At 30.6% G+C, this 26,340-nt stretch overlaps 1 long non-coding RNA gene across 1 annotated transcript in view; it reads right to left on the bottom strand.

The window, feature by feature from the left end:
- LOC139512537 (uncharacterized) overlaps positions 1–24,424 on the bottom strand; it is a 40,708-nt gene extending 16,284 nt beyond the window's left edge. Inside the window, exon 1 of the long non-coding RNA XR_011662299.1 lies at positions 24,193–24,424. This is a non-coding gene — a long non-coding RNA (uncharacterized lncRNA). The remainder of the gene's footprint in view (positions 1–24,192) is intronic.
- Between the last annotated feature and the right edge of the window lie 1,916 nt (positions 24,425–26,340).

The following is a 26,340-nucleotide window of genomic DNA, read 5'->3' as shown; positions in this document are numbered from 1 at the left end:
TAGACACTATGCTGATAATATGATAGATATGACATACGGTCGTTTTGCCTACAAATTGATAAACATCGGCACTAGAATAAAAAAAGACACTAGAAGACCAAATCAAATACACATTTGAAGAACATTGAAAACCAAAAGGTACCAAAATATTGTGCCAAATACGGAAAAGATTTGAAAAATATCATACAGAAGTGCAAAATATAAGGCAGGTGATACCCACACTAACAAATTGCCAACAACAGTGGCATCGATCCAGTAGCTGTTTGTAAAATCTCACCGAAGATACTCAAATTACAATTTGATACACCACACGCACGTTTCGTTAACATATACTCACAAGTGGCTATCAAACAAAGACAACTTGAAACCTAAGTAAAAAGTATGAAACTATTGTACAAAATGTGGTCATTTAGGTCATTTAGGTTATAATAATTCAAAATTCTGTTAATCTCAATTTACGGGACGCTAATCCTATCTCCTGAACTATGGTGTAACTGTTGCCAACGAGCCATTGTTGTGTTTTTCAATACAATAATTAATCAAACGCCTTTATGACCGAATTTATTGAAGCACGTGTAGACCTACAACGAACAGGTTGTAAAAATGTAGTAGATATATCAAGGGCAATTAAAATTAGATGTTCCACAGGAGACTCTGTTTGGAAAAAACGTTATTGACTTTCAACGACATCCCTGGTGGTGCACCATCTAACTAACAGACTGTTCGTGGGTGGCAGTGTCGACCCATAAGTCTAATGACAACATATCGTACTTCAAAAAAACCTAATATAATGGTGAGAATGTAGAAAGGAGTTCTAATTAATTTAAAATAGTGTGCCACATTATGTTTACAAAATAAACTAAGACGAGACTGAACTACAACACTTAATAAAAGCAACAGTAGTATATCAGTGTTCAAAAGTCATACATCTATCGAAAACAAATCCGGGCTACAAAATAAAACCGAGGAAAACACATCAACCATAAAACGAAAACAAGATGAGCCACTATGGTTATATTTAAGAAAAAAGTTGAATTAAACAAAACAAATTATATTGAGAAAAAAAAATGTCGTAATAATAAGATAAAATACATAATTTACTTTCTTTAAATGGACAATCTTACAAAATTGCATTTTCTCTGAAAAAATTTGCTAAATTCATAAAAATCTGAGCCGATTATTTTCTGGTATTTTTAAAACTAAAATGGCGAAAACACCTGATCTACCTTAAACGTAATCAACGACCATATACATTTACACATTCGTAGATCTACCTTAAGGTGGCTCGGGCGTATTCGAAGTTTCTATCAGAATTGCCGTATTTTTTGTTATTTTATTCTTTAAAGAAAATGAATCAAATTGGTCGAAAAAAAAATAGGGGGTCACGGACCATTTAAGCTCAAATTTTACTTTTAAATAGGTATGTAAAAGGGACCATTTTTCAATGAAATGATAGGGGAAATATTTTGTTGACATATGTTTTTCGGAATATCAAAAAAACGTTCCATGACAATTGTTTCAAATCTGTAATATGAAAAGCTGGAATACAGCTTCAAAGAATGAGCCAATAAAAAAAAGGTCACCGATAAGAAAAAAACAAATATTTTGCCTTACAACCCAAATTTTGGCGGGAAAATGGTAAAAATGGGTGAAATGTCATTTTGACCCTTTAAAAATTACCGATAATAACGAAATTATTCTATTAGTCACATAACTACAATGATTTAATATTTCTAATCAATCAAAACATTAAAAAAAATTACGACAAATACTTTTGTAATTCATGCAAGAAATTATGCGCGGTCGAATAGTCCCGAGCCACCTTAAACGTAATCAACGACCATATACATTTACACCTTCGTAGATCTACCTTAAACGTAATCAACGACCATATACATTTACACCTTCGTAGATCTACCTTAAACGTAATCAACGACCATATACATTTACACCTTCGTAGATCTACCTTAAAAGTAATCAACAACCATAAACATTTACACCTTCGTAGATCTACCTTAAACGTAATCAACGACCATATACATTTACACCTTCGTAGATCTACCTTAAACGTAATCAACGACCATATACATTTACACCTTCGTAGATCTACCTTAAACGTAATCAACGACCATATTCATTAACACCTTCGTAGATCTACCTTAAAAGTAATCAACAACCATAAACATTTACACCTTCGTAGATCTACCTTAAACGTAATCAACGACCATATACATTTGCACCTTCGTAGATCTACCTTAAACGTAATCAACGACCATATACATTTACACCTTCGTAGATCTACCTTAAACGTAATCAACGACCATATACATTTACACCTTCGTAGATCTACCTTAAACGTAATCAACGACCATATACATTTAAATCTTCGTAGATCTACCTTAAACGTAATCAACGACCATATACATTTACACCTTCGTAGATCTACCTTAAACGTAATCAACGACCGTATACATTTACACCTTCGTAGATCTACCTTAAACGTAATCAACAACCATATACATTTACTCCTTCGTAGATCTACCTTAAACGTAATCAACGACCATACACATTTACACCTTCGTTGATCTACCTTAAACGTAATCTACGACCATATACATTTACACCTTCGCAGTAGAATAAATAGTAGTAGTATATACCTTAAACATAAAAGATGCTAAATCAATTACAATTATAGTAAATAAAGGCAACAGTAGTATACCGCTGTTCAAAACTCATAAATCCATGGACAAAAAACAAAATCGGGGTAACAAACTAAAACCGAGGGAAACGCATTAAATATAAGAGGAGAACAACGACATAACACCGAAACGTAACACACACAGAAACGGACTAAGCATCAGACAAAACACCACGAGAATAACAAATATAACATGAAAACCAAATACATGAATTTGGGATAGACAAGTACCGTGCCACGTCTTATCTCAATTTCTCAAAATTAAGAGAAAACACAAACGACTCAACGTTAAAATGCAACACCCACAGAAACGAACAATAATATAACAATGGCCATCTTCCTGACTTGGTACAGGACACTTTTAAAGGGGAATAAAAGTGGTGGGTTGAACCTGGTTTTGTGGCATGCCAAACCTCGCACTTTAATGGCAAAGTTAAATATAACATTGAAATGACAACATTATATTACAGGACTACAATACAAATTAATAGAACATATTAGACAAAGAAAAACATGATTAATAGATAACAAAAAGCATCAGGTTTAAAATTCAATACGCCAAAAACGCGCCTTGTCCACACAAGACTTACAAGTCAATAAATCATTCGTCCGAATCTAACAGCACTATTTATGAGAAAAATAAATCAAAACTATAAGATATGAAAGTAAAAATAGAACAAAAAGATAAAGACTTGAAGTATGGACACTATAGTGATCCAATCGTCTGTTCTGGTAATTTATTATTTACAAGATTGTTAAAGATTTTCCCGATGATGCAGACTTTTATGATGGAATGATTTGGCTGGAGGAAGTTTTCTAGTAAACAAACTGATTGTTTTGCAATCTTTAAGAACTACGATTAAAATACATCGATTAGATTATTTACTCGATGCACGCCAAAGGCAAACAGTTTTTAGAATCAAAGACAAAATTATTGTCCTTTCGAACATAAAAAGCTCTGAGCAGAACACCAACCTTGCATTCTGTAAACTTTCACGTATATGATGTTAATAAAACTGTTAACATGATGATGACGATACTGTCTGGAAAAATATAATATACAGCGCAAAATGTTATTTGCCAGGATCAGGTATCAAGGACCTCATTACTTTTAGAATACGTAAAAACCTATTCTCTACTTATAAAAACACTGCTAAATTGGTATCAGGTAGTTCTCAGCTGAACATGCGGTATTAAGGAGTAGGAACACCGATTGGTTGGCTCGGAGTCAGAACAATGTGATAAGGTGACATGTCTTCTTTCGTACTGTTACCCTATGAACTAACACGTTAAAAGATCCGACTCAGTGTGTCGCTCTAGTAAGATATAAAATTCATGACAATATCGCGCTCACATAATCTCGTCCTGGATATGCATTCAATTTGCCATTGGACAGCCATCCAACCATCTAAGAATATACCACAATGTTAAAAAAAAACAGCAATGGGTATTTATAAAAAAAAAATATCATAATGAATTACGGTTAAGTTTCATTTATCTGTCACATTTGTTACGACATCTGTTTCAAAAAGACAGATATACATGTTTTTAAATGTAGAATCCGAAGTATGCATCATGTCATTTAACATGACATATTACTTTTACATTCATTAAAGACTGACATGCTGAAAGTAGTTGCTGTTATTTTAATCACACATGTAATGGATCTTTTCAACATTTTATAAAATAAGATGGCAGTTTAAATATTTTTCCATATCACAGAACTTATTAACGGATTCTCGAATTTCTTTCAGCTTCGCTGATGCCCATTATAATGAAAAAACTGATGAGAATTTATAACATTCACAAATCGTTACGATATGATGACTAATGAGTTTGATAAACGATGCTCTAGTTTGACACTCATCGTAGTAATACTTCATACGGCATGCTCTAACATAAGTTGAATGCGTACGACGTCATCTCGTTTGATATTCGTGTGATTTTGATGGTTCGCTGTTCAAACTCGGATATACAATTCTTAATTAACATATAGATTCTTTTATATTTAATAATGATAACACGTTATCTACAATAGGCTTGTAATTTCGAAACATTTCCATTGCAAAACATACTGTTCAAACAATTTGCTTGGACTTTTATTGATCTGTTAAGTTCACTTCGAGTTTGTTAAATTGCTTGACCTAGCCAAACATAAATGATCTTGGGAGCAGTTGCCTAATCATACTGATGGTAAATTATCGGGTTTTATAAAGGTAGTTTATTCTCACAACATCTTTTATTGTCAAATACCCCATCTAGACATGATATAACTACTTCGTTGTAACGAATATCAATAGAGATGATAATGTTAATTATTCTGAATACTCATATCCCTTCCAAATGAAGTTTACTCGATTGTTAATTGATATTATTAGGATATTAAATTTATTTCAAAAATAGCTAGCACCCTTTAAGTAGAAACTTGAGGATGAACGCAGTTAACTGATATTTTGTTATAAGAATGACGTATTTTTGCAAAATAACTGATAATAAAATGTTCTACTCCGTGAAGTAAAGTAAAGAAGTGTCCGTTATTCTATTAACATTATCTAAATTTAAAAACTAATGCACGGATATCTTGAATGTTTTCTTCTCAAAATGGTATGTTTGCGTGAATATATGATTAAGTAAAATATACGTAGGAAAGAAAATCTAATTCTGGTATGTCGTTCAAAATTCGTATTTGAACGAAGCATTAAAATCAATTAAACGACTTTTTGCAATAACATTAACGGTCCAAATTGCATTGCCCCAGAAACTCGACTATATTAAAACCTTCAAAACGATAAATTGTCGAGTATTATAGAAAAAAGTCATGCAATACACTAAACTCATAATTTTGTGAAAGTATAAATAACACCAATTTTCTTTTTGAGTCGTTTGTCAGTTTGTGCAGCGAATGAGCTAAAACAAAAGGGTTAGTTGTATGTCAAGCATTTAATGTACAATAGTTATATAACTCAAATTCATTTGCATTTGCCTTATGTGTCTTTAAAGGAGATTATGACCGAGTAAACACCAAACTCCAAATAAAATGAATTTTCCACAAAATTCAGTCATTCGTTGTTAGACAAAACTTTATATTCATAACAACTGCAGTACCAACGGAAATACCAACGGCATCGGCATGTCCTGTTTGTGGATATTTGACAAAGATTGATTTCATGGTACGTGTACAAGAAAAAAGTAAAAACACAAAAATACTGAACTCCGAGGAAAATTCAAAAAGGAAAATCAAAAATCAAAAGGCAAAATCAAAAGTCCAAACACATCAAACGAATGGATAACAACTGTCATATACCTGACTTGGTACAGGCATTTTCTAATGTAGAAAATGGTGGATTGAACCTGAAGAAGACAGTATAAATAAATTAAAGTTTAAATAACCAAAAAAAAAATTTTCACTGCATAAATAACTTGGTAAAACTCACATTTGGTGCAGTAGAAAACTCATGAGACATTAATTTATAATCAAATACGACATAAATGAAAAATAAATTAGACCACTCAAACGATCTTATTCTATTTTCGTTATTTCCTCGACGACATTTTGTGTAATACACCAGTATCAGTCGTAACTTGTGCTAAAAAGAATAATAACTAAAATATCGAACTCCAAGAAAAATTCATAACGGAAAGTCTTTAAACAAATGGCAAATCAGTAGCTCAAACATATCAAAGGAATGTAAAACAACTGCCATATACCTGACTTGGCACAGGCATTTTAAGGAAGACGTTTCTTGTATTTACATGAGTACTCGAGGTAACGCAGTAGTTTTTTAGTATATATTGTAGGTGTTAATTAATTTGCACAGCTGCATAAACAAATATAATATAAGTTAAGAAAACCTGTTCAACGCCTCGGTAAACATAAAAGTTGAAGACATGTTTAAAAGTAAACGAGATCAAGGACGTTGTTTTTACTATTAACGTTTTTTTTTTGTTTATTTTGCTGTTTGTGTTTTTAAAAGTCATAAGGTGTTACCAAACACCTTGATTAGAATTAATTTGGCTCGTTTAATTTTCATAAAATGTTGACAAAATATTTACTTTGACCCTTTGACAAATATATCAAAATTTCAAAACACTTAAACCAAACACTCTCTCGGAAATTTTTCTTGGATACATAGCAGTTTGAAAAGACAAACACTTAGTTTGATGATTAAGAGCTTAATATTTCCTTAACTATACAACGTGATTAAAACGTTCATCTGATTTATCTCCCTGTAGTGTTAGGTATCATCTTTTTATGATAAAAAAAACTTTGTACATCAGTTGACTGTCACGTTTTCAATTGCACATCATACTTTAATACATTCAGATACAGTACAGTACTAATAAAATGTACGATAATACCTTTGATCATTTTGCTCTTTATTTTACACATAGTAAAACAGTTGTTGTTATACGTTTTATGTGTTTTAGCTTTTGATTTCTTCATTTAATTAGGGAATTTTGATATGAATTTTCCTCGGATTTAAATATTTTTGTGATTTTACTTTTTATAACTACTTAGTGTTACTTCCAAGAGTGATGTTATTTGAACTAAAAAAAACGTATTAATCATGATTCTGAAAATTATACTAATATTTACATAACTGTGATAATATGAAATATTGGTAAATCAGTTCATATTTATAATCAGATTTCGTGTTATGTAATCTTCAATATAACAAAAGATACCAATAGATATCTTTTACTGCATCATTCATTTTATACAGCAGTGAATTCTTAGACTGTTAGTGCATACATTTATTATTGTCAAGAAAATGTTTCAGTTCATTGCTGACCAGATTTCCTAACATAATGGAATCTGACTTTACAGAAACAAGATATTTTTTTAAAGAAAAGAAATTTTGGTCATATTAAAGTACTTTCGATTTGACGTTTGGAATTATTTTTTTAAGGAAATTGATATTCTGCAGGACAGGTTTAAAAAAGATAATATTCTGTTCCATTATACATTTTAATGCATTGCGAAAAGCTGTCATGTTTAAGATGTTTATAACTGTGTTACTTTCATTTTGTCTAGACCAGCAAGGTCTGATCATAACCCGGTTAACCAGATGGATAATGCATTCGGACAATCAAGCATATTTATTAATTTGTTTGATCACTTTTGTTAATGTATTTATATTGTTCAATAATATTCTGGTAATTCCTAGATAGGCATATGAAGTAGTTTATCTTTTAGAACTTAAATGGTTTCAAAATTTTACTTTTTTAAACATTTTCACATATGCATACTTTATAGCAGTAGACACTAAACCTGTTGTAAACACTAAGTAACTAGTATTATGTTAAGTGATTACATAACCTTTGACAACTGTCCACTGATTTATTTACAGTGTTTTCATTTGATTGGCAAAAAAGTGAAACCAATGCAAGCAAGGTCTGTTTGCTTTTGGTTGCTGTTATATATGATTTGAATGTTTTGCAAAACATTATAAAATCCAAGGGCTGATAATCGGAATTTATAATACTCTTCAACTTTTGACTTGTTTGGCATTCCAACTATTTTGATCTGAGCGAAACGCGCGTCAGGCGTATTAAATCATTAGCCTGTTATCTTTGATAACTATTTATAATGAGGCATTAAAAATAATGTAACAATACAAAGCCATCTTTGCCTTAGTGTCTTGGAATCTTATCTTTTAAAATATTTCTTAATTTGTTAAAAGATATTTAATTGCAAATTTAAAATTAGTTATAAATCATGCCAGTTAGATTCTCTCTTTTAACCGATGACGACACAAATCCATGCTTAGTATGTTAAACATTAAAGTATTGTCAAACAGGAAATAACAACAGGATGGATCTGAAAATCGCTTATACAGTACAACTCAGAATACAATTCTAGACCAATTATTAAATCATTAAAAAAGGAAAAAAAATCAATGCTCAAGTGTATTCAAAGAAGAGGTGAAGCGGCTGGCTATCAGATTTGAATATCACTTACACATTACAAAATATGATAAAGTATCATACATTTGTACCAAATAGAAAATCATTATTCCTTAATACACCATATGACAAATATGTGACAAAAAAAATCAATGCCTTATAAGTTTAATGACAAATTAAAAAGGTCTTTCCTTTTTTTTCTTTTATTGATAGCCTTCTTAGTTCAAAAATATATGAATACTAAGGACTTTTATGTTCATAACAAATGGCTGTTACGGACAAAAATCATTCCTAAGGATAAAAATATTACTTCCAGTATTAAAAATGTCATATATTCTATTCATAGTCTTTCAAGTTAGAAAAATAAGTGATTGTTAAGGACTTATATGTCGTTGTTAGGGACAAAAATTTCATTTCCAGTATTAAAAATTTCATATTTATACTATTCATAGCCTTTTAAGTTAAAAAAATATATGGTTGCTAAGGTGTTTTATGTCGTTGCTAGGGACCTTGACCTCTGATCTTGACCTAATTTTAGAGATCTTATTATGCTGAACATTTTTATAATTCAAAGATTTTATTTTCTATCCCTAACCTCTTTTGAGTTATAAGCGAAAAATCATCATTTCGGACCCGAAAAACAGTTTTCGTGCCCTAGGTCCATAATAGTTGGTCCAATAATTTTTAACCCAACATAACAAATGTAGATCTGGACAAGACACACATTGTTACCGTTATATTTTATCAGCAATCTTTTATACGGTTGAGTAAGTCCGATAACAAGCTAAGGTCAAAATCTAGGTCATGACCTTGACCTTTGACCTTAGCTCAGTTTTATTATTGACGTAAATTAATTATCATTGGTGAAAATTCTAGGTGGCTACAACTTACGGTTTCTGATTTTCAGTGGCAAACCGACATCGGTTAATTTTTGAAGGGGCTTAACCATACCAATGAGTCGTTGAATCTTTTTGATCTATATATATCAAAGAACCAGGGTCTGTTCCTGAACAAATTCCACCCTTTGTTTTTTTGTACCTATTATGGTTACGGAGTTAGAATGATAACAAGGTTTTCTGTGTTAGGGAAGATAACCACTATAAAAGAAATGTTACGGGGTCGTGCCCTCACCACACGATAGATTTTGGTCAACCGATACTAGATACCTAATATCATTTTAACATGTCGCGTACTTTTTTGGGAAAATGTCGTTAAAGTTTAGCGGAAAGAATAATAATAATCAGAAGAAATACGGTAAGGTCTTTCCTTATAGAAAAAGTAAAGTGACTGTATGGTAGATCTGGAAATGAAATGGGTCAGCATATCATTGACGTCCCACCCAAATATTAGACCATTCAAGGAAATATACGCGATGTACTGCATTGAAGGTTTAGGACAGACGAATAGACACATATAAAAAAGTAAACCACTCACTCGTTACGTTAGTAGGAATATATTAAAACAAATGCAGTAAATACATTTTGTACGAACCAAACGTTTAATTGAACACATTAAAATGCATATGCCAAATTCAGTTAACATTATCATACAATAAGAGCTGATTTATGTTCCGATGTTTTAGTTTGACATGTATTACTAATTGTCCAAGGGGTGTACATAATTACAGAATATATTGTGCTACTAATAATCTTAAACGCAAGAAATGGCCATAATTTTGAGGAATTAAACCATTGCATACGAATAGTTTTAAATATACCATTGGGAGCTGTTTTGCATATTGCCACAATGCAGTTATTAAAGTGCGACAAATTTTATTTGCTCTCTTTTTTCTTCTTAAACAGTACAAATTGAATTCAATTGAATAAATGATGTTTTTTTCAATGAACATACCGGATGTGTAATTAGATTTATCAGACAATCATTGACACGGTAATATTTGTATCATTGTCATGGTAATATTAGTATTATTGTCATGGAAATCAGATGGTGAACTTTTATTTCTATTCATTTGTAAAAGAAGTGTCTACACGAAATATTTGAATGATATCGTAATATGAATTGGAAGAAAAATTATGAGAAATGATCGTCTCTTTAATCAGACGTATATTTACGGTAGTATTGACAGAAAAATTATAAAAATGCTGTTCTCTTTAATCAGACATATATTCACGGTTCACGGTAGTGTTGAAAGAAAATTCAAGACAACAACACAGAAGGTATACGAAACAAATTAAGATATAGCGATTGCGACAACTAATGTATTCATACCATGTTAAACAGTTCGAGAGACAAATACATACACGAAAACAATACTTGCCATTCTGCTAAAGAAATGACACTTAGACTATTTTATTCTTTATATAACCGATGCTCTTTCCGATTGCTATATTCAAACTGGTTTAATTGTGTATTTTCATGAGAAACATAGAAACAAAGTGTGGACGCATGGGGATCTTTTATGGTTGAACGAGACGATTAATGTTAAAAAAAAAACTGTTTGATACCTCTGCTTTTTGGCTCTGTAATTCCAATTCAGTAGATCTGTCGGTCTTGCATGAAGATAAAGGTAGTATTTGATTATAATTTGCGTTTGGGATGTACGTCTGCTAGGATATCACTAGCCAAGTAAATCAATCTTACAGTATGATTTGATAGGAGTTTGCTTTGATTAAACTTTGAAATTCATTTTTCGTGCTTTCCGTTAATGTTAGTTTTTCAAAATTTGCATTAGATTTCAGATTTTCTAATGTTTACGACATCGGGCACCATTGAAGAGAACGTAATTGTCAAAATGCTTATTTTGGTAAAAAAACAAATAACAAAAATACCAAATTTTAAACGGAAAGTCCCTTACCAAAATGGCAAAATCATAAGCTTAAACACATCAGACGAACAAAAAAAACTGTGCTATTGATGACTTGGTACAGACATTTTATTATGTAGAAAATAGAAAATTAAGCCTGGTTTTATGGCTAACTGAACCTCTAACTTGTAAAATTGCATTATATGTAACGTGTAACTAAATTTTATATTGACCAACAAACTATAATTGTCGCTTAACATTTGAACGATTCGTTTGCATGAATTCTGATGACTGCGTCTTCATAAAAATTAAAACTCTTTTGCCTAAAACATAATGGCGTAGTAAAACCTTAAGAATTGACTGATATGGTATTTCTTTCTAAAAGAGGGCCGAAAGATACCAGAGAAGCAGTCAAAACTCATAAATTGAAAATAAACTGACAACGCCAGCTGCGATCTGTTGAAAATTTGTTATTTTGAAGAAAACAAATAAAATCTCGAATTTTCTATTAATACCATGATTATTAAACGACAAGCTTTCTGTGTGACATTTTAACTGTACGAATAATTTTCTAAATTTTGTTTTCATTTCCCATTACAAAGTTGATCGTCATAGAAATATTAAAACTTAGCTTATTGTTAAAAGCAAATCAGGAAGGACGGCACTTTTGTTTGCAGTATCATAAACATAGGTCTAAGTCCAACCTACATATCCGTCCTCTACAAATATTAAACAGGTTTGTAACCGATCAATAGTGTCCTTATTCGAACATCACAAGTTCAACCATGTGATTTACAAAAAAGAACTGGATATTTAGGTTTTAAAACAAAGCTCTATTAAATGACGACTTGAGGCAAAAAATTGTACACGTAGACAAATTGAAAATTATTGAAAATTTCAAAATAATATGGTCTATCCTACTACTGGCCATAATAATAGTTTCAGTTCTTCGTTGCTGAACAACTTCATTCAACCCTTTTGAACATTAACTACATGGCAACCTTTTCAGTTTCAATAATGAAATTTCTTTTCATAAAAGTAGAAAGAGCAAATGCCAAAGATAGTCATTATTTTATTATTTTCTAAAATAAAATTATGTGTGATATTACGAGCGCTCAAAGTACAGATTAGTGTTTAAGTAAGCATACAACTCAAATGTCAAATGAATGGAAGACATTTAGAGCTTTTCGTCTTAATGAGAGAGAAAAAGTATAATTACAAATATTTTTTTCAAATCTTCGTAAATTTTCTCAACATTGGATTAAGATGCCAGAACATCATATTGAAATGTAACAATAACTTTATCTATAAGAGTTGACATAGGAAGGGGATTTTGAATGCGATTGTTTTATGAAAGACATTATATGTGTAAAATTGATCATAATTAGTGTTAATGAAATGACATCGAACTGACCTGAACCAGGAAGAAAAGCATTAAAATGATAGTTTAAGAGCGGGTTCCGTTTCTCTTTGACTGTTTGTTCAAGCGATTCTTTGCGTGCATGCTACCAATACGTTTTACTATATTCGTGAAATGAGTTGGTGTGAAATTAATGTTACGAAAGAACATTTTATTGATCACATTTTGATTAAAGATAAAATGCATGATGCTTTGAAATATACTATACCGAAGTAAGTATACGAGCACTAAGAGTTAATCACAAGAGTAGTGTCTTCATACAATAATTCTCGTTACTCGTTTTTTTAGAGGCGACGGCGTACGTAACAACTTCATTGTATATACCATGTGTTTGCCCATGGTAAATTGTAAGTATGCAAATGCATACGTTGAAATACTACGAAAAGTCCTGCGATACTAACTTTTTTTTCAAACATTTTTTGTTTGTATTTTGTATTTTTTTATCTACTTTTTCATTTTTCGGACAAAACAAAGACAGGTGTAACATTTGAACAGCGGTATACTACTGTGGCCTTTATTTGATATTTTTTGAATATGTATATGTGAATACATATAACAATGCTTTCAAATGGTGTAACAAATCAAAAGCTCCTTCAACATGTATAAATATGAAATTTAGAATTTTACATGGTTTCTTTAGAAAATGATATCTAACAAAAATTATTGTTTTTTAAATGTCATTTCATATCGTTTTCTAGTGCTCAAAGTAATAATTGGGTGTTGTAGACAAAATTGGAAGCAAATGGTGTATTCCAAGAGGATTACTAATCTTCAAAACTGAAATTTGAATGTGAAATTGAATTATTCTGAACTGAAATTCAATCAGTTTTCGCATTGACTTTTAAAGGACATGTGGGATTTTCTATTTCAGAGCAGTTTGAAGACTACAACATAAGCTTAGTTTAACACGTTAGTTGTACAGTATCAATACCTTATACCACAAAGTGTTCATGTCTGAGTTGGTGTTACAATGTATGTAAAGTAAGAATCGGGTACACAATTGAACCAAACTCAAATGAAGTATACTTATACAAAACAGGAAAAAGTAAGGGGTTTTTATATTTAATATAAGGGAAATGTCTTTACGAAATCATGAATATGACAGTTTTTTTTTTTTATGTGTTCGAACTTTTAATTTAGCCACGTGATAAAGGATTTTTCTTGGAATTCGGTAATTTTGTTATTTAACTTTTTTCGTTAATTTTTTCATAATATTGCATTATCAAGAGAACGTAATTATTTTTCTGTCGCATTTAAAATACTGAATAACGATAAATGCACCAGATGCAAATTTCGACATACAATATCCTTAGGCCAAGTATTTTGAAATCTAAAACTTAAAGAGCTGAAAAAAAACAAGAGGGATAAAAAAGATAAAATCTGTCAAGAAATCAGAGCTGAGAAAAACGAAGATTTTATCCATAATTTAAATGAATTTCATAATTTCATAACAGCACATTTTAATAAAACAATAACCATATGTGCATGTCAGTACCGCAATACTGGCTGTTGGTAGCCGCGCGCTATCCATTCGTTTGGTAAGTTTGATCTTTTGATTTGCCATTGAAGTACGGACTTTACGTTTTGAACTTTCCTCGGAGTTTTTTTTTTTTTGTTACTCTCCTTTAACAGTTCATACAAAAGCCTTATTGTTTGTCTGTTACCATCGTTGAGGAGGGCAATAGGGGTCATTTAACATGTTAACAACACCTTGATTTTGGCAAAAACTGTTAACAATGCTAATAACAGTTAACACAGTGGGTTAAAAACAGTTAACAGTTTAAATTTATCTCAGATAACAGTTAACAACACCTTGAAAAAGGCAAACACAGGTTAACATGAAAGGATATCCCCCCTCTCAGCGTTGGTAGCTTCTTATTCGATTTTCGAGGTTTGAACATCGGTAAACTACTGTTACCTTAATATATAACACAATTCAATGAAAACAAATCTTTAAATTGTGTGTTGCCTTGATGTTTCAAAACTATGATAAGAAGATCTTAACAGGTATTATTTTTCTAGCTACCTTGGTGTATGATAGTAAGAATTAACGCATTGAATAGAAAACGTACATCAAAATAAACTCATTGAACACGTTCATGTAAATCAACACAGAAAGCAAACTATCAAGGGGTACAAACAAATTCATGCACATCATCCAGTTGAATACAATATGTATGCAATCCAATTTTAAGCTTTTTTAAAGTTTGTATGCCCCACCGACGATAGTAGAGGGGCATCATGTTTTCTGGTCTGTGGCTCCGTTCGTTCGTTCCTCCGTCCGTTCGTTCGTTCGTTAGTTCGTTCGTTCGTTCGTCCTGCTTCAGGTTAAAGTTTTTGGTCAAGGTAGTTTTTGATGAAGCTGAAGTCCAATCAACTTATAACTTGGTACACTTGTTGCTTATGATATGATCTTTCTAATTTTAAAGCCTAATTAGACTTTTGACCCCAATTTCACGGTCCATTGAACATAGAAAATGAAAGTGGGAGTTTCAGGTTAAAGTTTTTGGTCAAGGTAGTTTTTGATGAAGCTGAAGTCTTATCAACTTGAAACTTGGTACACTTGTTGCTTATGGTATGATCTTTCTAATTTTAAAGCCAAACTAGACTTTTGACCCCAATTTCACGGTCCACTTAACATAGAAAATGAAAATGGAAGTTTGAGGTTAAAGTTTTTGGTCAAGGTAGTTTTTGATGAAATTGAAGTCAAATTAACTTGAAACTTAGTACACATGTTCCCTACAGTATAATCCTTCTAATTTTAATGCCAAATTAGATTTTTACCCCATTTCACGGTCCATGGAACATGGAAAATGATTGAGTGGGGCATCTGTGTACTTTGGACACATTCTTGTTTTAAAATACTTATGGAGAACGGATGAATATTGTAATCAGCGAGTTTAAGTGGTAAATTCTGAGATATGCTGCAGATTTAACTTAATCATTATTATCCATTAGACATAGTTCGATGGGTGAAATAAATTAAAGATATAATGCTACTATGACAAGAATCATATTTTCATTATCCATTACACAGCACATGGAAAAAAACATGTATCTCATATAGAAAACCAATATTCGAGATTAGTAAGTTGTTTAAGGTTATCGCTGATTGTTTGGAGATATTCGAGAGTAGAGAATAAATGCACGATAAAAGTAATTGTCAGTTGACTATCCCATTAAACCATTCTTTTACTCCTGAATTCAAATTAATTTTGGCGATTTTTCTTAAATAAATAAGTCTCTCCATCCTAGCTGATTTAGTTTGATTTTCATTTAAAGTTCTAAAATTATAGCCTGGAACTCGACTTTGTCGCTAATGTGATTTTTTTTTGTAATGGAATTACCAAGAACCCTTCGCAAAATCAAGTACTGTAGAATGTAATAAAACTTGCACTATTATGCCATTACACGGATGATGTTATGCTTAATATCAAAGATGTTTACATATCTACAATAAATGTCAAATTCTTTAAATTTGCGAAATGTCTTTCATCCATTTTTTAATGATGGGAATTATAAAGCTAGCTGTCGCGATTAAATTTATATATCATTATAAATACAATTATAGGGGTTTACTGAACTGTGTGTGTTATGTTTACAACAAACCATGTAGTAGTTAGCTCATCAATTCTAAATGCTGGATTCATTGGAATCATACAAATTTCACAACAAACAGTCTTGTTATTTAGATCTTACATGTCTTTTGTATACAATGAAAAATACATATGTCGTTTTACTCTAGCAGTATATTCATAAAAAGTGTTACATTAAGTCATGTCGTTTAATACCCTTAGTCCTTGGTATTAATGAATGAGTTATACTATAAACATTGCGATTGGATTTCATTATTAATTGTTCGAAATCTTTAAATTTTATTGGAGAACTAAGTAGTTTGTTTTGGCACGATCTGTTCAGATATCTGAGCGAATGTATGAAGAATTACATTCCATGCGCATTACTATATATCCTAATATATTTATTCTCTGTTTTCACAAATCGTAGTTCATTACTAGTTTTTATCTTTTATTTTTTTACTCACACCTTGCTGTCAATATATTGAAATTTCATTCAAATGTCATACAATTGAGAGGTTAAGTTAGCTTTCAACCCTAGTTTAATCCATTTTTTTTTACCTAGGGAATTGCTGTACAATGACAGGAATATGACAGTTGTTTTTTCGTTCGTTTTAGATGTTGGTTTTGCCATTTGTTAAAAGATTTCAATGTGAAAAGGAGATATGGCCACTGATACATCTTATACTCAACATTGGACTATATAACAACTTATTTTATTGACATGTTTCACATATAAATTGTGGATGTTACGCCATTGTCAGATAATAAAATCTAACCATAAGCTTATATTAAACTGGGGTTGTTAGCATTAAAATGTACATTCATATAAAGTTATATTGAATGTATCTCGATATAAATCATTAAAATATCTTAATAAATAAGCTTTTAGTATTAGTAATAAACTAGACGTAACAGGTAACAGGAAGTAATGATTCCATTTAGTCTGAATATGACCAATTTAACTGATTTGATGACAATTTTATCACAAACAATCATGATGCTGCGTAATAAATATTCAATATATGCCTTTTGATGTTGATCTTCATATTATATCTTTGACAATTCGTTTAAAACAAAGCTAATTTCATTTAAGCCTGAGACTTTTACTAATAAGTACTATTTGGGACGTGATAAAAATTTCTACTTAAAATTACTGTTAAACTATTTTAAAACTTTTCTTACTCAGTCTTTGTTTTGTTTTCCCAACTTTTGCGACACGTTTTAACCAAATCTCTCCTTTAGATCATTGATTTCATTGCAATAGAGGCTACATTGATATAGAAGAATGTATTGTGTATGTCCATTTGGCTGAGTAGGATGTATAATTAATATGCAGTCACTTTCGGTCGGAATGGGGACATTAATCCTATGCTTCTTGTAGGAAGAGAGTAGTAGTATATCGAACAGAAAGGTTGACAATTGAGGTGTTTCCTTCAGAAACTGAAGAATTCACCATTAACCTTACAACAACCCCATTTTTCTTCCGTCATCTGATTATTTTCGGAAGTCATCCACATTTAATTGCAAATTAATTGTCTCTCGAAAAGTTGTTGTTGCTGTTATATGTTAAATATTGCGAAAATGAAGCAGTTATAACATTTTTGGTTGATTTTCTTTTTTCTTAAATTTTGGTTCATTTTTTTGTTGTTGTTAATTTGGGAAGTCGTATATTTGTTTCAGTGAATTTGTATAATCAGGGATTATGTAGAATCCCTGATTTTTCAGGGAATATGTAGAATCACTAAAATCATTAGTAATTATAATAATCCCTGAAAATGACCAGTGATTTTACATAATCACTGAACATTTTAATAATTATTCTACAAATTCCCTTATATGATTTCAGGGATTATGAATAATTCAATGACCCTATGTTTAATAAAAACAAATGATATAGACAAATTATATTTTTTTCTTTCATTAATTCCTTGCCAGATGATATAATTTTGCTTTTAAACACAGAGGATGATCTAAAAAATATAACCAACACAGGGTTTCAAGATAAAGTTGAAGACTTCAAAATTAATAATATCAACACTCCCTTTATAGCAATAGCTTTAAATGTATTGTTTGTTTATTAAAAGCCAGCGTCAAATAAATATTCAGGTAAAAAAGAAGATGTGGTGTTATTGCCAATGAGACAACTGTCAACAAGAGACCAAAATGACACAGAAATTAACATCTATAGGTCACCGTACGGCCTTCAACAATGAGCAAAGCCCATACCGCATAGTCAGCTATGAAAGGCCCCGAAATGACAATGTAAAACAATTCAAACGAGAAAACTAACGGCCTTATTTATGCTCTATTTTTTAATCCACAAAGCATGTTATTTGTGATACATATAAAGCAAATGGTGAAGAAGATTATGGAACATCTGTTTTGTGTGGTTTTGTTTTTGTTTGAATGAACAAGACATTCAAACTGTGAGAACTTAGGCATCTAAGTGTAGGAAAACAGGCAGAACTTACTAGGATTGACACATAGAAACAAATTTTAGAGGAAACTTGCATTTGTTGTAATATTCTCATAGCAATTCCACATGATAAAAAAGGAAAGGGAAACCCGAAAAACATAATGACCGTTGTTTAAAAAAAAGTCTGAAAAAGGATATCGCCTGACTACAAAACATGGTATCTTTCTTGCTCGAACTGGTTCAAGGTTGCAAATTCCCATCTTTTGATGGAGGGTACCTTCAGATGTGTTACTAAACACTTTATTTCGCTTAGGCGTGTCATTAAAATCTGATTCGATATGTGCAGGAAAAGGTTTTCTAAAATGTGGATATTGTGGTAATAACAGATGTGAAGCATATTATTTTGATATATTGTGTTTCACATTTTCATGTAGTGTGCCTAACATTTAAAAAAAATTGGGTTATCATTTTGATATATTGTGCTTAACATTTACAATTTATGTTACTTTATAATGATGTTTTTATGTGATTTTATAGAATAAATAATTTCAATTTTATTCATTTTCTTTATAAATAAAACTATTTCTTCATTTCAGTTATTATGTAAAATCCCTGACGTTTTTTCTAGTGATTATACATAATCCCTAAAAATTTTAGTTATTATATATAATCCCTAAACTAGCCAGTGATTCTACATAATCCCTGAACATTTCAGGGATTCTACATAATCACTGATTATACAAATTCACTGTAACATATTCAATAACAAAAATCATTGTAATAAATTACTTTGCTCTTCATGGGCCCTATAATTGGAATAAAAAAAATCTTATCTTATCTGTAAGTACTGTCTTTGATAAGTTTGTGGTCGAATGACATCATGAAAATATTTTTTTGAGAAAGTTGTTTTCTCTTGATCTTAAGCCATGAAATATGGACCCAAGAATTGGAAAATTCTAGAATTTTTTTTAAAAAGTCCTATCCATTCTACGTTCTAATTTCAATTTTGCCTCTAAAAGACATGTTATTTTAACACCTGGTTTGCAGGGAAATAAATACCGAGTACCGGTATACTTATTATATAGGACTTGTGTTGAGCAGGGCTTAGTCTTGATGGGTCGTCAACGTATTTTTAAACCCTATTTGATTTGTTAATAAAAATGCATTGATATCAACTACTTCACGAACCCTTCAACACGTCTTATTAATGTCCTCAATTGTCTTATTGATAGACAAAATTACTATTCAAATTGATGCTACATTTTACCTACTATTTATTAAGTTACTAATTTTTCAGAAACTATTTGATTTATTAGAATAGGTCATACTCATTCAGAATTAGCATAAAATGCTTGCCACATAGAAGTAGTTAATCACGAATTTTAGCAAATAATGATATTTGAACAAGTAAACCGATTAATTTTGACTCAATAAAGTGTGCCTTTCCAAGGCAAATATTCAGGCTTTCAGTTGTTGTCTTTGGTGTGTTCGGTAATAGATAGATTACCCGCACCTTGTTAATAGAACTATAACAAAAGCTTTATAGCTTTTATTAATATGATCATGGTGAACTTTGCCTCTACAATGTCAACATGGTTTTATGTCTTCACCAATCAACTTTTTATGACCTATGTCATTATAGTGTTTAGAACAAACTCGGTGAATAATCAGCCCTTGACGTAATTAAATAATTAAACACATTTATTGTCTTGTTTTATCAATATTCTATTAGGACCTCTAATGACAGTGTACATATCAAAGCAATCGGAAAATATAAGTGCTTAATTTCATCTATAGTAGGCCATATTTTATAAGTTGTTTTAATAAAATCGCAGACGGAGTCAGTTATAATTTTCCAGAACACCTGCATTGCTCAGGATTGTCAAAACCATAATTGTTATTCTGTCATAAATGAAACAAAGCAATTCCAGCTGTATTGTATCAATGTTCTTCTGACCATTAACAAAGCAAATCATATTCCTTTGTTTTATGCAAGTAATGACCTTTTTCTTCTAAATACAGAACTATAATAAATCAATGATTTATAAAAAAAAAAAACGTATGCTATCATCATGATCATAAGAGATGATTTGAACATTTATATCACTTTGATCCAGATTTTCACACTTTATGTCGTAACACGTGGCATATTGACTATATTTGAATTGTAGATGATGTTCTATGTTCTCAATTAAGACATCATGGAGAACGAAAACTACGTACTTATTTGCCATAAGTGTACTAACTGTATTGCATGATAGATACATAATTATGTCGGCATTATCTTCAAGGAAATACCCAGACTATCAAAACCACGTAATGCAGATCTACCAAGAGCATGTCACATATGCATGAAAAACTCGTCAAATATAACAACCTCTTAATTTTACATCTGCTTCATACATTTATGTAGACAAGAGATGGGAACAGAAAAGAACACAATGCGAGGTACAGGAACTTGATCTTATTAAGAATCAATTTGCAACATATCATCTTTACGCGAATTTTAAGAAACCACAATTATAAGAGTCGCATTTTGAATTAGTTTCAACATGCCTAAGGCTTACTTGTATATCTACATTTCATTAAGTAAAATACTTTTTCATTCAGATAAACATAATCTGTTATAGAAAGTAATAATACTATAAAGGTAAACTTTACAAAAAGAAATCGAGTTCTTTTAAACAGTCTTTTAAAAAGGTTTACGCCAGTTTCTTAGACTAAATATAGAATCAATTCACATTCACTTAATGTAGAAACTGGAAGATACTTTAATATTTCCAGAAATGAGCGTGTTTGTAATATGTGCAATAAGAAAGTAATCGAAGACGAATATCATTTTATATTAGAGTGTGATAAATATGTAAATGTCAGAAGTAAATATATTAAGATATATTATTATAGAAACCCATCTACTTTCAAATTAGTTCAATTACTATCTGTAAGAAATATTAAAGAATTAAATAATCTGGGTAAATACCTGTATGAAGCAGAGAAAATTCGTAACACTTGATTTTTGTTATGTACCTTTATTACAAATGTAAATTGTATGCCAAACTCCGCTATATATTAATGCTGTATATGTTTATGTAAACTGTATTAAATTTGTGTATGTATTTAATCCTATGAGCTGTATATTTGCTTACGGAATAAAGAATTATTATTATAGAAGAAAATTTAATTCAAAGTTTTACATTTAAAATCAAGATAGTAAAACAGCATCGTTCTAATCTAAAATTGTTCCTTTTAAGAAATCGATTAAAAGATATCTTCGATTTTAATTCCTTTTATTTAATAAAAGTTATAGCCACTGACAGATTCACTCCTCAAAGTTTGGTCGTTAAAGACATTGAAATCAATTTAACAAAATCAAAAAATTTTAAAATATATATCTTCAGCGTAACTATTTTACTAAACACGATCATAACATGTACCATGACATGATTTTGTGTAAGTCGATATCAATTATACTTAATAGAAAACATTATAAGTATGATCGTTGCATGTACCATGACATAAAATTGTGTACGTTGACATCAATTATAATTAATAGAAAAAAATATAATAATTATCATTGCATGTACCATGACATGAAATGTGTACGTAGACATCAATTATACTTAATAGAAAAAAAATTAATAATTATCATTGCATGCACCATGACATGAAATGTGTACGTTGACATCAATTATACTTAAAATAGAAAGAAAAAAAATATCAGAATGTTTTGTATGTAACCTTAAGGCTTTGCTTTCTTTTCTGTTCTTCGGCTACTGCAAGAGCATTCACTTATATGGCAACCTTACAATACTGAAAGATAAGCTGCATATTGAATATAAAAAAGAAGATGTGGTGTGATTGCCAATGAGAAAACTCTTCACAAGAGAACAAATTACACAGCTATATGTCAACGTACGAACTAAACAAATGAGCAAAGCCCATACCGCATAGTCAGCTAGGTTTTTTCTTCACGTTGCTTAATTTTTTTTTAAATAAATAAATGAAAGCCAAATTGTGACCACTAGATTTTAATTTCAAATGGTTTGCGTTTATTTTTGAGTTCTGGTCTCATAAAGTCCAAAACATATTTAAGTTCTCAGTCTCAAACAAAACAGACGATACAAGCTAGTTGTATAACATTTAGAAAATTTACGCCAAACGACTGAAAACTTATGTACGTAAAGATGGCATTTTATAAATGTACAGAAAAATTACTTTACGTCATTATTTCATACAATATGCTTATTTTAAAAGTTAAAATGAATTATAATAAATACAATGAGCACACAATACAATATGAAGACAATGACAGTTCTTTACTTCCTACGACATGAATAAATGCCACATAAAAGCTAGATACTCTTTTGTTTCTATTTCTACTTCAGTAAAAGTACTTTAATTTAATACCAATCATTATTGTCAAAATTTGAATACAATTGGATGAAATAGTTATGCTTATTTGTATATTTTTTGTTTCATATTTTGCTTTTTATAATTATTGACATGATCTTTTCTGCTACATTACTTCGTACCGGATAGTAATATGTTTCATTTTGCGAGTAATATTACTATCTATTATTGCTGACAGGAAATTAAAACGTTTGTTCCTTTTGGCCAGAGAAATATCAATTTCTTACTGTTTCTGAAACCGTCTAAGTGTACCAAACGTCCTTACTGCATGTAATACTTTTACATATTTCAACAAACAATCAAAGGCTTATGGTCATTTTTTAAGTGCCAATCAATATACCAAAAATTTAATATTAAACGATCCCATCTTTAAAGGAAATCATATTTTTGTACTCCAAAGATCCTTTTGTACTTTCTTTATGTAACAAATCTGTAAGGTTGTTTTTTTACATATGAAAAAATACATTCACAAAGAATATGAAAAATAAAACTCCATCTGTTCCATGATGCAATAGTTTACCTAAATGCACAAACATGACATAATGACTGGTCGTGTTATTATTCTTAAACATTTCAAACATTTGTTAAGTCTCAATTTACTATCTTCGTAAATTGAATGCAATCTTAAATATCCTCGTCTGCCTAATGGCTAAATGCACAATCAAACGTTTTAACATGCTATTTATCAACGGTATTATTGAAAAAAGTTTAGAATTTGAAATGTTTTTTTAAAGCATGACAAATGCTAGTTGGATTATTTTTTTAAACGTGTTTAAGCTGTTTATTGTTTTAAAACCTCTTTAACAAAATTTTCATAGCGGAAATCCTTAAAAATGAATTATTTCATCGATACTTTCATGCATCTAGAAATATGTATTCTATATACAGAAAAGCCCTGACAAAAGTTAGGTAAAATGGAACAGGTAACAATTTTGACATATTTTCCTGTATAATGAATCAAAATTACAAAAAGAAAAAAATTTAAAATGTGTTGCTTACCTTAAAAAGTTTTGAAGTTTTTTTATATTCTGTATAGAAAAGTCCCGTTTGAAGCTAAACCGAAGACGTATCTGTCCTTATAAGTGATAAAGCTATGCCGTCATAGAACCCACTCCTACAGATATATCGAACTTTTATATTGTTGATGATCTTGTTCTTAGTGACAATGCGTATCTTTGAAGTCAAAAGTCATCAGCATTTGTAAAATCAGAATCATCCATATCACTTAAACGTTTGTTGTAAAATATGTCACGTGATTAATTTACGATCGATTAAAACCTTGATATCAAATGATAAGGAAACATATCTACATTAAAGTGTAAAGTTCCAATAAAAATCTAGAAATTGTTCGTTTTTAATACCTAATGACATTAAGTCAATACATTTACAACATATATAGTATTTCTTATAGATGTCACAAGGTAACAACCTGGTTGACCGGGTGAAACACTAAAGTGCATTCGAATAAAACAATGCCTCTGTTTTTACTAAATAAAGATAATTTAGTACGAATTTTTAAACCAAGGTTAATTTTCTATTGTCTGAGTTCCAACAACTGCGTTGTTTACACAAAACTGAATCTTACAATTCTATCACGTGTTCGTTCAAAAAGCAAACAACACTGACATGAAATTAAGTAATAGAACTTGATTGAGTTATATACGATTTTATTTCCGGGTTGGAAGAAAACAAAAATCTACGAGATTTTTAAGCTTTGTCGAGTATCTGCCTATATTCAGTCTATACGTGGATTTGTACAATAATACAGACATGTAATGGAAAGTCTGTAAAGGTTTAGGGATGACGTGTCTGCTAAAACATTATATAGATAACAATTCCCTGTGTATTAAACAGATCAGCATTGTCAATGTATCAATCAATTACATTCATTGTACTTACATGTACTTATAATACTCTTAAACTTAGTCAAGGGTCTATTTAAAGATTTTATATTCCTAAAGAAAATTAAAACATTATATGAAACAATACTGTTCGTCAATGTCCTTGAAATCATTTAAATGGAAGAGAAAGAAAATATATACAAAAGGTGTCAATCACGAACTATAAAAGAAAGAAAAGCAAACAATACCATACAATAGTCAATTGGAAAACGAACAAACATCGTCCTACTATTGAGCAACACCATCCCACCTGAAAACTGGAGTGAAGTCCAAAAGGCTGACCAGTTCTTGCTCTAATATCCACATAAGTGGTATTGCTACCAGCTTAAGAAAATACATCCGTTCGTGACTCGCATTTTGTATTGTGAAAATCGACACCGACAGTCTGGCGGGTATATTCGACTCAAACTTAAGACGCACTCTTTTCGATTCGGTTACTTTACGCCACATAAAACTTTTAAAGGTATCAATAATTTTATTTTTACAAGAATGCCTTTTCCTTCCAATTACTTTCGTTTTCGGGTTCTTTTCTATTGAATAATTGCTACTTTGTTTGTTCTTCTCTAGTTTTAAATATATCCGTATGGCATTTTTTACATCGAGATGACCGTGAGGTCATTCCGATGTATTGCTATCGCCTAAATTTCCATAATGCAAATTAGTTTTAGGTTTTCAACCGATCTATAATAATTATAGATCCGCGGACATTATCTAGTGCAAAATAACATTACTTATAGCTTGTTTTAAATTCATTTTTTTAAAGGATACTCCTTAAAAAATAATTTTAAACACAAATTAATAATATGAAAATGTTTTGATGTTAGAAATATATTTCTCCACTCGAGACAGTTAAATTTTATTAAAGCGCGAGGCTTGCCGAGCTTTTTAAATAATTAAAGTTTAACTGTCGAGAGTGGAGAAATATCGTAATACATGAGTTAGATTTATATAGTTAGATATATATATAAAGGTAAAAAAATCATTGATAATATCTAGATACACGTACCGAAAAATTGTGTTAAAGCTTGCGAAAGAATATGATAACGTTTTGCGACACTCCCAGCAAGGACCGGTAACTCTGTAATTGTTTTTGCGGGAACATATGAATGGCTTTTCATATCTAATCTTTTAGAAAAATCGATTTTTTTTACAGAAGAGTTTCCACCATGCACTTGCACTGCACTATTATTAGAATAAAAGAATAGAATGATATACAAATGGATGACAATTATATATACATGCAACT

This window comes from Mytilus edulis, chromosome 2 (assembly GCF_963676685.1).
Source record: "Mytilus edulis chromosome 2, xbMytEdul2.2, whole genome shotgun sequence".
Taxonomy (NCBI): domain Eukaryota; kingdom Metazoa; phylum Mollusca; class Bivalvia; order Mytilida; family Mytilidae; genus Mytilus; species Mytilus edulis.
This window is presented reverse-complemented; position numbering and strand designations above follow the sequence as displayed.